Genomic DNA, 13,870 nt, shown 5'->3' on the forward strand with positions numbered 1-13,870 from the left:
TGCAGAATAGAAAAAGACAAAGGGAAAATAAAAAAAGAATGCATTAAAATGAGGAAAGCAATGACCAAATGAACAAACAGACTTTAAGGAACACACCACCGTTTTTTTTAAGTAGGGGTTATTCACCGTCTCCCCTACATTTATAGGAGGGCAAACACATTTTTGTCTCAGTGCATGCATCGTCTTAGTCTGCAGCGCAGCCGCTAGCTTAGCTTAGCATTTCTATTTCAGTCGGCATAGGTTGGCACCACCTCACCAGCAGTTCACACCACCAGTTCGTGTTGGCTGTCATCCTCACGTCCTCGGGCTGTTGAGCGATCGCAACCTCCTCCTCGTGTCTTTCTATTTCCAGAGCACGCAGCTCCTCTTCTGAAAACTCTGCGTTGTGAATAAGCAGGCCACAAGAAGTAAATAATTTTTTTTAGCACTTTTACTCATGACATGCTATCCGGCAACAAAGGATTCCATTCATAATGCTAAGCTTAGCTAGCGGCGGCGCTGCAGACTAAGACGAAGCATGCACTGAGACAAAAATGCATTTTCCCTCCTATCTAAATGTAGGGGAGATGGTGAATGACCCCTATTAAAAAAAACCGGTGATGTGTTCCTTTAAGCATAACCTATTGGGGCTTTATTTACATTGTATGAAGTCAATCAACATTTAATGTTGGCAAAGTGATTAACGTTAATATCAGTTCATTTACGAGTATCGCTGTTGCTCAAACAATTAAAAGTCACGGTATGTTAGTGAATGGGCGTTTGTTTTACATTCAAAAGAAACTTCAGGAGGTTGTTAACAGGGATGCAAAGTATAGTCCCCTTTAGCTGAAAATCATAGTTTAGAGTTTAAAATAGGTCTTCTGTATGATTCAATCTTGTGGATCTGATGATGAGTTTATGAAAACTCTTGCTACTTCATACTTCAGTACAAAATAGTGCAGAACTTTGCCCCCCCAAAAACGATTCTTAAATAATGTTATAATTGAGATTTTATGTCAAAATATAAATCTGAAAGCAAACCATTTCAAAAGAACTATTAGGGAGTGAAAATGGCAAAGGAGCTAATAAGTCCTCTGCTGCCATCTACTGGTTATAGTGGTAATATGTCATTTTCATTTTAAAAGTGTTCTTCCATAAATAATTTTTTGCTGCTGTTCACTTTATTTAAACAATTATTATTGATTTTACACCATTGATTCCGTTTCTGGTCCAAATGTGATAGCTTCATATTAAATCGACTCAACTTATTAATTAAATAAATCGACTTAAACCGTTGACTTAACTAGATGCTTTCATTTTGAAATAACATGTTTTAATCAAGTAACTCAATCAAACCGGGCTTTCACTTCCCATCATGCTTTGCACAGGGCTGAATAGGCTCTATGCACGTTCGCTTCCGCGGTTTGTCTCAGCCCGCCCAGTTACATCCGGTGCTGCGTCAGAAGCCGGTTTTGCATTAGTTGGAGATAATGGCAAATTACACTCGCTGTTTACAAAAACTTCCTGCGGTTAACGTGAATGATGTTAACAACACTGTGAGGCAGTTAGCAGTGACACATAAGAATAAGAAAGAGAAGGGCTTTAAATTATACATTTCGACCTACATCGACAACTTTGAGGGTGAGTATTTCTCTCATATCGTGCAAAATCCGACTAGCGAATCAGTTTCTAAAATCGTTGTTTCCGTTTCTGAGAAAATTAATTTTATTAAAGTTTTGCCGCTATACACTTCGCTATAGAACGCGCTATGCGGAAGTAAAGACGCTGGCTGAGATCCTACCGGAAATACGTCAGCAGCGTTCGTGCATAGAGCAAATTGGGAGAGTAAATGTTGAAATAGTGTTTTTGAGGGGATTGCCATTGGTGACATGTTGAGCAGGTGCTCGGGTTGAGGATCTGCTAACAACCTAACTCCTGTGTAGTTATTCATTAATGAAGAAACAGTATTATAAAGTGTTACCAATCTGGCACATATTTTGCAAACATCAAGCAACGTTTCGGGTTGTGCTTGTTTTGTTTGCACATTATTTGAATTTCAGGAAAAAGGGATTGGAAAATTACATATTTACACAGAATAAACATCAGCAAGGGAAACCACACACATGTGATTCCTTTCCTTATCCTCAAACTATATAAGGGACAGCATTACTCCTCTATGCAAACTCTCTTCTTGTCTTCATAGATCCACTCATCATTCATCATGAAACATCTCGTTTTTCTTCTGTTACCTCTCTTCACTTTGAGTGAAGTTGTAGATGATTTTAATGAATGCAATCAGTTCTTTTTGGACAAAAAGCCTCCTGAATTCAAACCAGCGAAGGGCAATACAGTCAAGCACATCTGCCAGTGTCTCTGGAATGATAAAAAAGAGCCAATTTTTCTTTACGCAACCTTGTACAGCACGACCTGGAAGATCCCCATCTACTCTGCCTACGTGTTTGGCAGCCCCAATATCGGGAGATGTGACTCTTGGTACATTGAACCACAGGTAAACATTGTTTAACTTCATACAATGAGGGTAAATTTAAAGGTGAAGTGTGCAATTTTTGGGCGGTTAAAATACATATTCCAGCTAAATGTGCAGAGACAGCTATAAATAAGCAATTGAAGAGCACTGTGACAAAGGTTCTGTTGTTTAAATGTCCAGGTGTGTGTTTCCTGAAACAAAGGTGTAACTCGCTGCTTCACTATTATAGACAAATCCGGCGAAACACGGAAGTAAAGCAGCGCCGCCATTACTGCGTGCCTTGCTGCTAGCGGAAGTAGCGTTGGTCCTGTAGGCGGCTGTAGCAGATGTTAGCTGTACGAAATGTTATTTCTATGTAGTTTTTTAGTACGTATGCTGTCCAGTGATGCTGGGAAGAGCGTTGTAGTCAATCTTAGTGTGTGTGGGTGAAGGGAGAAGAAGACATGGGTCGGCGAACTTGGGACTCGCACTTTATTCAGAAAAATAAAAGAACAAAAAGGTGCGCTCGTGCGCCTTCACCATAGTATACCACTACAGCACATATATAAGAAACACTCTGCCCGCTGTACCAGCTCTCGCTGTATGTCTCCAGCTCTCAAGGTTCAGTCAAACGACCACTCTTCCCGTTTCATAAATAACTCAGTCCATTCAGTCAAAAACTCTTTCCACTCCGTGTGTAAACTCTGCTGGTATCTCCTGCGGGTCGCGTGCGAGTCCCGAGCCACTCTCTCTGTCCGCTCTCTCATTCCTGCCAGCTTATATGCGGTCTCCACGCCAATCACTGCAATCAGACACAGGTGTTCATCATCTGCACTTGACCTACTCACTCACCGCACAGCTCGCTGACTCGCCTCTCGCTACAGACTTCGCGAGACCACGCCCCCCTCACCACAAGCGTGTTCTGTACTGTTTTAACAACAAATAAAACCATTTGTGAAATTCACAAAACTTCGTTGCGCATTGACTGCCCATGTTTGCGGCCATACGGATTACACAGAGTTCCTGGTGCGGGCGGTAAGGCACTCACTCTGTGTGTGAATTCTGTATGCTGGCAAATCCTCTAATTATAACAAACAAAGTTTATATATTATGAAAGATCCATTGTGCAGTCAGCTTCATTGATAATAACAGAGATGTGTGAGATCGCGATGAACTGATGTCAGCTTTAGGAATTATTAAGGGCAATTTGCGCACATTCAGTCATGCCAAACCATGCACGCAGTATCTGCTTGCTTTTATGTTAAATTAACAGTGGTTTGTGTGTTAATGCTTTAATAACAAATAATTTATCAGGAGCATTTATGGTGACACGTAGGCTAACTTGAAACTATTTGGAGGTACAGAAAAAAAGTATTTTTGCGGGCGGAAGAAAGTAACAGATGGCGCTTTTCCACTGCATGGTACGGTACGGTACGGCTCGCTTTAAATGGTACCTGGTCTGTTGAGGTTCCAAGCGTACCGTACCGGTACTAAAATGTGACGTAAAAACACTGCAGATCACTGATTGGTCAGATAGAATCGTCACTACCAGCGTCATTGGATTTGCGACACGAGACACTAAATCCGCTAGATTTAAATAACCAGTAGACAACAGGAAGACCCTGTCTTGCTCAGGGACACATTTGGATTCGAACCCGGGTCTCTCACACCAAAGGCATGTGTCTTATCCACTGCGCCATCACCACCCCAATTATTTTTAATCATTGATTATTTTCGTCAAGATAAGGATTTATGATTTATTTATTATTATCTATTTATAATACTATTATTAATATCTATTTATCAAGTCCACGTCACGCAAACAAGAAACTCTGCTTCTCAACACAGATCGAGAGCTGTTAAGACAGAAAATTGCGGTTACACTTTATTTTAAGGTGTGATTGTTACATTGTAATTATATATTTAAGTTAGAGTAAATAAAAATTAACAACATGTACTTACTATAGGGTTAGGGTAGGATTAGGGTTTGGATGAGGGTTAGTTGCATGTAATTATGCATAATTTACTGTTATCACGACGGTAAGCACATGTAACATATGTAACAATGGCACTGTAAAATAAAGTGTTACCAAAAATTGCACTTCACATTTGACTTTATTTGAAATAACAACAATCTGAGGTAATTTTTGTCTCATTTCCTTTAGCTGGATGGAAAGGAAAAGTCTAGGCTATGATAGGACAATCGGGACTAATCAGGCTCTGAAATGCAACTATGAGTACTCTGGCTATGACAAAGGTCACCTTTATCCCGTTCTCCACACCAACAATCATCTGTCTATGCTGGCCACCTCCACAATGACCAACGTCGCTCCACAGGACCCAGATTTCAATCAGGGACCCTGGCTGCAAAACGAGAGAGACGTAATTAAAGACCTGAAAGTCTGTGATAAGGCTTATGTAGTGACTGGTGTAGTTCCTGACCTAAGCCATGAAAAAATCGATGATGAAGTCACAGTGTCAAGGTATTACTGGAGAGCCACCTGCTGTCAAAAGCAGAATCAGTCCGATGTAAAGGGCTACTATAGACCGGACAACAACGGCAAAGTGCAGCAATTAACAATAGAAGAACTTGAGGAATTGCTCAAAAATGTAGTTGGGGAAATTAAAATTTTCCCAAATAGAAAGAGAGAATAAATGATTAAATCATAGCTGAGTCACCGTTTTGGTGTCCACAAAAAAATTAAATTTACACACACACATACATACACACACACAGACATATTAAATGCAAGTAAACCATCTACTTTAATGTTTCAAATAACTATAATAAAATATGATTAAAATGATGTTCCAAAATGTAAAATTGTAATTCAGCGTAATGTTCTGTACTTTGATTTTACCATTACATCTTTAAATAAACATGTAAAATACCAAGTCAAAAAAATATGTTTTTCTTGGCATATTCAAATAAGGTTTGGCTGTATTATATAAAAATGTTTTTCGAGACTTTTGCCCCGAAAATGCACTTTGTTAGAGTTCATTCAGTGTAACAGGATCAAGAAGCCATTTTGAAATGAAATAAACAACTGATCATTAAACAGCCTGTGACATCATCACAAGGCATCCTGAAGAGCGTGTGGTGTTGCAGAAAAATCAGTTTATTGCTCTTAAATATTTGATAACTCCGGCTTTTCATAGTGTGGTAATAAGGTACATAAACACATGTCCTTCAGTGAAATGCCAAAAAAAAAATTATTGTTAGAATATTTGAAAAATAAGTAAATGTTGTGAATAACTGATTAACTTTACTGGTCGAGCTCACTGTTTGATAGAGGTGTCCGGCTGATCGCAAACTCACTGTTCCACTACAGTGTCATCAATTACACTGAATGACAGTATAACAATTTTAGCATCTATATTAAAGATAAATTAGTCATTTTTACCACTGACAAATATGTGTTAAACCTAATAAATATTACTATTTTAATGCATATTTGTATTGTTTTATTTGTGCTACTGTTTTATTTGAGATGCCCACGAAGAGAGAGAGTTGCTATATAGGCACTGTAAAAAGCTAAGAAGTAAATGCATACCCAGTCGTCTTCACATCAAAAACGATAACTATAAAGATAACTATAAAGATAACCATATTAGCGTCCACACCTGGAATGCTAAGGCTGCGTTTCCCAAAAGCATTGTATAACATTGTCACCAATGGTCTCCACGATCAACGATGCTTTTGAGAAAGGCTGCCCTGTTTATTATAAGCACTGCAGTTTTTTCATCTGTCGCTTTAAATGCGCGAGCTCTTTAAAGCAGGATGGATTCTGATTGGCTGGCAGTGCTTGTATCGTTAATCAGCCTTAAAAAAAAACATTGTTCTGAAAGTGATTCCAATGATATTGTTTCTCAGGGCTGTTATTGAGTGTAGTTGTGCTGTGGAATCTGCTATTCTTTTGTATTTAGAACTATATCTTCATCTTCATTATCGTTTTAGTTATTCTTGGTGTGAGCGGGCCTTTAGCCAGATTTAGATATAAGTTTAGCATGTACGCTAGTTGTTGGGGGAAGGAGTGGTGCCATCACATCTCTGGGTCGCCCGTCTCAGGACCGTTACACTGTTCATTTGGAGGATTTACTGGGGAACTGGATAATATTCTGAATGTTCCGATCCAATCTGACCTCTGACCTGTAATGCTCCTGAATCATAATCATAATCAGAATGTGCTTGACGGCCTCTGTCTGCTGAAAACCGCTGGGCCTTAGGAGTGTTGCTGCTTGTGAGCCGGGGCATCGAGAAGCTTCAGCCAGAGATGACGTTCCTGGACCCCAGGGTGGAGCTCGCCTAGCCGAGGGTGTAACCCGCGCCGTGAGCTTAGCTTAGCCGTCGCCGTACGGTGTTCCTCCAGCTAAACCTCAGGTGTTACGTACGCTGTACGCATTAAGGGTGTTGCATGGAGTTGGTTGTGTGTGTTTGTGTGTTTCAGATGTTCATTGGATCAATCTGCAAATATTCTTTGTGTTTATCGTATGATTTAACCAGTTGTCATATTGTGGTTGTGAAGTGTTTTGTTTTTCATACGGTTCATCCGTGTTTAGTCATCATGGTGTGAGTACAAGTGTGTGTACACTGGACACCACATAGGACATCTTGGTTATGTTAGACACACTAGGTTTAGGAGAGACTGCCACACCCTGTCATTTTGTTATTTGGTAAGTTTAGTTTGGGCGTCTTGACGCTGAAGACTTTTCTTTTCTATATTTTTCCTTTGGTAGTTAGTTTAGCTGAATAAATCCTAGTTAGTTAGTTCGTTTGTTTTATTTATTCGGCTTCTCTCGAGCTCCTTCCCACCTTGTTTTTTTTTTTTGTATTTCTATTTGTGTTGTTGTTTTTCCTTATTGTCTGTGTACATATTATTTTCTCTTCATTCTTTCACTTTTGGCACTGTGCAATAAATAATTTTTTAGCAGAGATTTGATTTGATCCTTTCCTTTTTATTGCCCTGACCTTCATATTGAGTTACACACACCTCTTTATTTAAATGTTATACTCCTTTTCCCCCTAGCTAAATATAAAGGAAATCTAAGGCCCGTAACATTAGGGCTGACGTCACTTACGAGCCTCGGATGGGAGCCGTTGGCATCTCATTTTCTCAAAATCGTCCGACATCGTTGGTTTACCTTTTATTTATTTATTTATTTATTTTGTAAAAAAATTATATTTGCACATCGGCTTTGTAAACACTGGGTCTGTTCTTCCTCCTACGTCACGCTTGACCTTTCAACCTGATTATGTAATGTGTGGCGCATCACACCTAAAGCAAGATGAGCATTTGTGGTTAAAAGTATATATATGTTTATTTAGTTATAAATGTGCGCTGGTTTGTCTAGATCAGACTCTTATTCCTCGGCTGGATCGTGTCGAGACTTTGAAGCTGCACTGAAACTCACATTTGGACCTTCGACCCGTTGGACTCCATTGAAGTCACTATATGGAGAAAATCCTGGAGTGTTTTCCTCAAAAACCTTCATTTCTTTTCCACTGAAGAGAGAAAGACATGAACATCTTGGATGATGTGGGGGTGAGAGTAAATCATCAGGAGATTGTAATTCTGAAGTGAACTCCTCCTTTAACAGCACATGAGATCCGACACGACGCGCCAGTGTGATGTTGATGTGTGACGTGTGTATCTCTAGCACACCCTCCGATGCAGCTGTAGACATCCGATGCTCGCCCAGAGCCCAGAATCACACGACCGGCCCGGTGTAAGAGGGACCCGCCCATCCCTCGGGATCGGGACGAGGTGTGGCACGCAGGAGCTCCACTGTAACCCTCAGATCGCCCCAAGGGATAACCATGCTCATATCCTCACAATGAGGACATTGTAACAGTCACTGCCTGTCACGAGGTTTCTTCATTATAATTATGGTTGCTGTGTTCTTCCTAGCCACTAGGGGGACACAAGAGCGTACTCTGTTTGATATAAAACAGGAAGAAGTGGAGTAAGTGCTAGGGTGAGTGTGATGCCTTATGGTGGTCTGCAACCTATTCCCAATCCTGTTTGAGAAACTGTTTTTGAATTGTTTAGAAACAGGATTTGTTTGTGATGTAGCTCTTGCTCATCGGCTGTGGCTACCGCTATGTGTTATGTTATAATCTGTATTATGAATTTTTAAGGCCAGACAAGTAATTTGGTGGTCAATTTGTAAAGAGGGACTACACACCTTTCGCACAAATCCAAACCATAGACAATAAAAGAAATGGACACAGCGACCCCATTGATTTCAACGGAGAAGACTGAAGCCTGATTATTGCACTTCCTGTCTGATGGCTGAGCGACTGCAGGCTCAAACTGAGCGTGACGACAGTCTGACAGTTGTAAATCTTCTAGTAGCTGTGCCAAGACAAATCTGAATCACCTAGTTCATCAAACACGTTGTTAAAATATTTTGTCCCGTTGCTTTTATGGACTCTCTATCTATGGGCTTCTCCTTGACTTTATGCCTCTATGTCCCCCGATTGCCTCATAGACAGTAAAAGATTGCCTGCGAGCTTCTCCTCCTGTCTATACGGTAATTTCTCTATTGTGCGACAGAGAGTCGCGTGGTTATGACGCAATCGTTAGCCTGTTTTTACAAAAACGGCTTCTATGGGGCCATAACGTAAGATACAAAGTAATGGAGCCTTTTATACATTGTCGTGTTTCTTTAGAAATAAATAATGGACAAATGAAGTCTTCGGACGCCTCAGATGTAAAGTTATTCGCTGTCAGAGTGACGCCAAAATGAATGGGAGTCAATGTAATGCTAACAGCAGGTGAAGTTCTGCTACAATGGCGGCTCCCGCGAGGCTTCAGTGTCCGGCTGATGGATTACCCGCTTGGTCCGCACGCACATACCTTTAGACTAAACACGTGATACGCATGTGCATGCCTTCAGCGTCTTCACAGATTCACGGTTTTGAAGTTTACGCGGAGATGATAGCATTTTTCAACATTTTTCAAGGCTTGCACCCTGGAACCTGTTTCACAGTTTGGGTTCTCGAGCCACTACACAACTGTTGTGCGGATGAGCGGCCGGAGCGCGTTCAGGGTTTCCAACGGAAGTTAATCAATCAAAACTAACTTTAGCTGGACAATAACTTTATTCTAGATCTGCTGTAAAGCCTAAACAATCTATGTTACTGTAATTTCCTATTATCACTGTAAAGATGATTTGAAACAAATCTCCAAGTGCAGGACAACATTTTACTTCATCACCATCAGCGTTTGTAACTGCTCATCTACAGATATGAGTGTACATGATTTGCAATAGATATGGGTTTGTGGATAGTGAATGTTTGAATACATGCTGAAAGAAAGAACACTTTTGTTTGTACAAGTATTTATTTAATAACAGACCTCTTTCCACTGACAGCAGCTGCATCACAAACCATATCAATGATTTCATTATGCTTTGTCTGAAAAGGACGTTTTTATATGATAATGTTTTCAAAACACTTATTCACGTGCTATAGCGAGTGGGCGTTGATAGTGTTTCCTATGCAATGATATTATCTAATCATAACTGAGGCTGTTTACCGACAAGCCTTAAAGGAGCTGCGCCTTAAAAACTGATCATTTCAGACAGGCGGCCAGAACGAAGATAGAAAATAATGGTTTTTAATGCATATATATTTTGTTTTATTTTTAATAAAAACTTTATTAACATTATAAGTGAACCCCAAGGAACATATTCAAATAATAAAAAAACTGCTTGTCATGACCCCTGTAAGACATATATTTGTTAGTTCACATTACCCTGGTTTCCTCAACAAAAACCCTATAGGATTTTTCTCTGTGACCAACAAAAGTTTATGATTCTTATGCAGTTTGTTAATCATGGTAATCTTCACAAATTAAACAACCGAACCAGCTTATTAAAAAACAGCTAATTAATCAGGAGGACTTGATATTACAGACAGCTGTGTTGGATCTCTAGGAAAGGGATTGGGCACCCCTGCTTTAGGGGCTGTTTACACAAGACTGAAAACGTAAAACTTTTAATGCGTTTTGGCCATTCGTTTACACGACAGCGCTGTTTTGGGTCCCTGAAAACACAAACCTTTGAAAATGGGCAACGTGTAAACAACAAAAACGTGAAAATCTCTGAAGACGATGACGTCATGCACATGCGTATTACGTGTTCAGACGTGTTCAGTCTGCAGAGCCATCTACTGGCCTGGCAGCAGAATACAGCATTATTAGTCGTTTTCGCGGATCCGTGTGAATGGGGATCGTTTCTGACAATAGTGTCGTCTGTACGTGGAAAACTCAAAAGAAAAACGTCTTCGTTTTTAAGCATATCGTTGTCGTGTAAACGTACTCTTAGTTCATCTTTGGAAAACAAATGAAGATATTTGTAATAAAAACTGAGAGATTTCTTTCCCTCCATTGACAGTCGGTTCACCCAAAACATTCATAAAGAGATGGGAAAATAAATCCATATGAACTGAGTGGTTAAATCCAAGTCTTCTGAAGAGAAATGATTGCGTTATATGATGAACAGTTTTAATTTAGGCTTTTATTCACATATAAACATAGGCTAGATAATGCACTCAAATCGGTTTCCGGGTTGAACGTCATGTTTCCTGGAAACGGCGTGTACCGGTGTGCAACAGGGTTTGAGATACGTTTTCTCTTGTTTGGTGGGTGTGTGAGAACTGCAGTCCAATCAGCAGCAACATGTATATAAAGCACGCGGTATTAAAGTGAACTCGCACAATGGGTTCGATGCAGCTTGGTATACGCAACAACTGAGGATATTAGAAGACATGTTTGTCGTAAGTTTTATCGTAAAAATATAGGATATCAACATAATGATGTAGTTGTTTATATTTTTAGCTTCATTGCAAGTGTATGACATTTGGTATAGAAATAAACAATGGTTATTAAGTGCTTTTCCTAAAAATGAGAAAGAAAATACAGGGTATTAAAACAGTATGAACTACAAAGTCAGTATGTGAGGCTAAATAGATGTGTTTAGTCTGAATTAGGTAAGATGTGTGCTTCCATTTCAGTTTCAGCAATCCCTTCACTCCATTGGGATGTTCTCTTGTGTTCTGGGCGGCAAGTGCAGTAACTAACTTCGGGCATATTTTGTAGTATTAAACACATAATTATACCGACTTCATCAGGCTCCGAAAATTCTTCACAAAGGACACAAAGAATGAACATTTCAGCTGCCAACTCTTGCGTCATCAGAACAGTGTTCAACGCATCACCGTTTCTGTTTAAAAAACGTTGTGCAACGTTTTGTCGGGGCTAAACGCAGCCCACGTTTGAGCTTCAGCAAGAGCCAATGAGGTTCATTCTCGTGTTACGCAGCACGTTTGAGCTACTGCAAGAACCAATGAGGTTCATTCTCGTGTTACGCATCACGTTTGAGCTTCAGCAAGATCCAATGAGGCTCACTCCTGTGTTACGCAGCCCACGTTTGAGCTTCAGCAAGAGCCAATGAGGTTCACTCCTGTGTTACGCAGCACGTTTGAGCTTCAGCGAGAGCCAATGAGGTTCACTCCTGTGTTACGCAGCACGTTTGAGCTTCAGCAAGAGCCAATGAGGTTCATTCTCGTGTTACGCAGCACGTTTGAGCTTCAGCAAGAGCCAATGAGGTTCACTCCTGTGTTACGCAGCACGTTTGAGCTTCAGCAAGAGCCAATGAGGTTCACTCTTGTGTTACGCAGCACGTTTGAGCTTCAGCAAGAGCCAATGAGGTTCATTCTCGTGTTACGCAGCACGTTTGAGCTTCAGCAAGAGCCAATGAGGCTCACTCCTGTGTTACGCAGCACGTTTGAGCTTCAGCAAGAACCAATGAGGTTCATTCTCGTGTTACGCAGCACGTTTGAGCTTCTGCAAGAACCAATGAGGTTCATTCTCGTGTTACGCATCACGTTTGAGCTTCAGCAAGAGCCAATGAGGCTCACTCCTGTGTTACGCATCACGTTTGAGCTTCAGCAAGAACCAATGAGGTTCATTCTCGTGTTACGCATCACGTTTGAGCTTCAGCAAGAGCCAATGAGGTTCACTCCTGTGTTACGCGTCACGTTTGAGCTTCTGCAAGAACCAATGAGGTTCACTCCTGTGTTACGCATTACGTTTGAGCTTCAGCAAGAACCAATGAGGTTCATTCCTGTGTTACGCAGCACGTTTGAGCTTCAGCAAGAGCCAATGAGGTTCATTCTCGTGTTACGCATCACGTTTGAGCTTCAGCAAGAGCCAATGAGGCTCACTCCTGTGTTACGCATTACGTTTGAGCTTCAGCAAGAACCAATGAGGTTCATTCTCGTGTTACGCATCACGTTTGAGCTTCAGCAAGAGCCAATGAGGTTCACTCCTGTGTTACGCATCACGTTTGAGCTTCAGCAAGAACCAATGAGGTTCATTCTCGTGTTACGCATCACGTTTGAGCATAAGCAAGAACCAATGAGATTCACTCCTGTTACACTGCACGTTTGAGCTTCAGCAAGAACCAATGAGGTTCATTCTCGTGTTACACAGCACGTTTGAGCTTCTGCGAGAACCAATGAGGTTCATTCTCGTGTTACGCATCACGTTTGAGCTTCAGCAAGAACCAATGAGGTTCATTCTCATGTTACGCATCACGTTTGAGCTTCAGCAAGAACCAATGAGGTTCATTCTCATGTTACGCATCACATTTGAGCTTAAGCAAGAACCAATGAGGTTCATTCCTGTGTTACGCATCACGTTTGAGCTTCAGCAAGAACCAATGAGGTTCATTCTCATGTTACGCATCACATTTGAGCTTAAGCAAGAACCAATGAGGTTCATTCCTGTGTTACGCATCACGTTTGAGCTTCAGCAAGAACCAATGAGGTTCATTCCTGTGTTACACATCACGTTTGAGCTTAAGCAAGAACCAATGAGGTTCACTCCTGTGTTACGCATGACGTTTGAGCTTCTGCGAGAACCAATGAGGTTCATTCTCGTGTTACGCAGCACGTTTGAGCTTCAGCAAGAACCAACGAGGTTCATTCTCATGTTACGCATCACGTTTGAGCTTCTGCAAGAACCAATGAGGTTCATTCTCGTGTTACGTATCACGTTTGAGCTTCAGCAAGAGCCAATGAGGCTCACTCCTGTGTTACGCATCACGTTTGAGCTTCAGCAAGAACCAATGAGGTTCATTCTCGTGTTACGCATCACGTTTGAGCTTCAGCAAGAGCCAATGAGGTTCACTCCTGTGTTACGCATCACGTTTGAGCTTCTGCAAGAACCAATGAGGTTCATTCTCGTGTTACGCATCACGTTTGAGCTTCAGCAAGAGCCAATGAGGGTCACTCCTGTGTTACGCATCACGTTTGAGCTTCAGCAAGAACCAATGAGGTTCATTCCTGTGTTACGCAGCACGTTTGAGCTTCAGCAAGAGCCAATGAGGTTCATTCTCGTGTTACGCATCACGTTT

Source organism: Siphateles boraxobius, unplaced genomic scaffold (genome assembly GCF_051911475.1).
Source record: "Siphateles boraxobius isolate OS27281-9 unplaced genomic scaffold, OSU_SipBor_1 204, whole genome shotgun sequence".
NCBI classification, from domain to species: domain Eukaryota; kingdom Metazoa; phylum Chordata; class Actinopteri; order Cypriniformes; family Leuciscidae; genus Siphateles; species Siphateles boraxobius.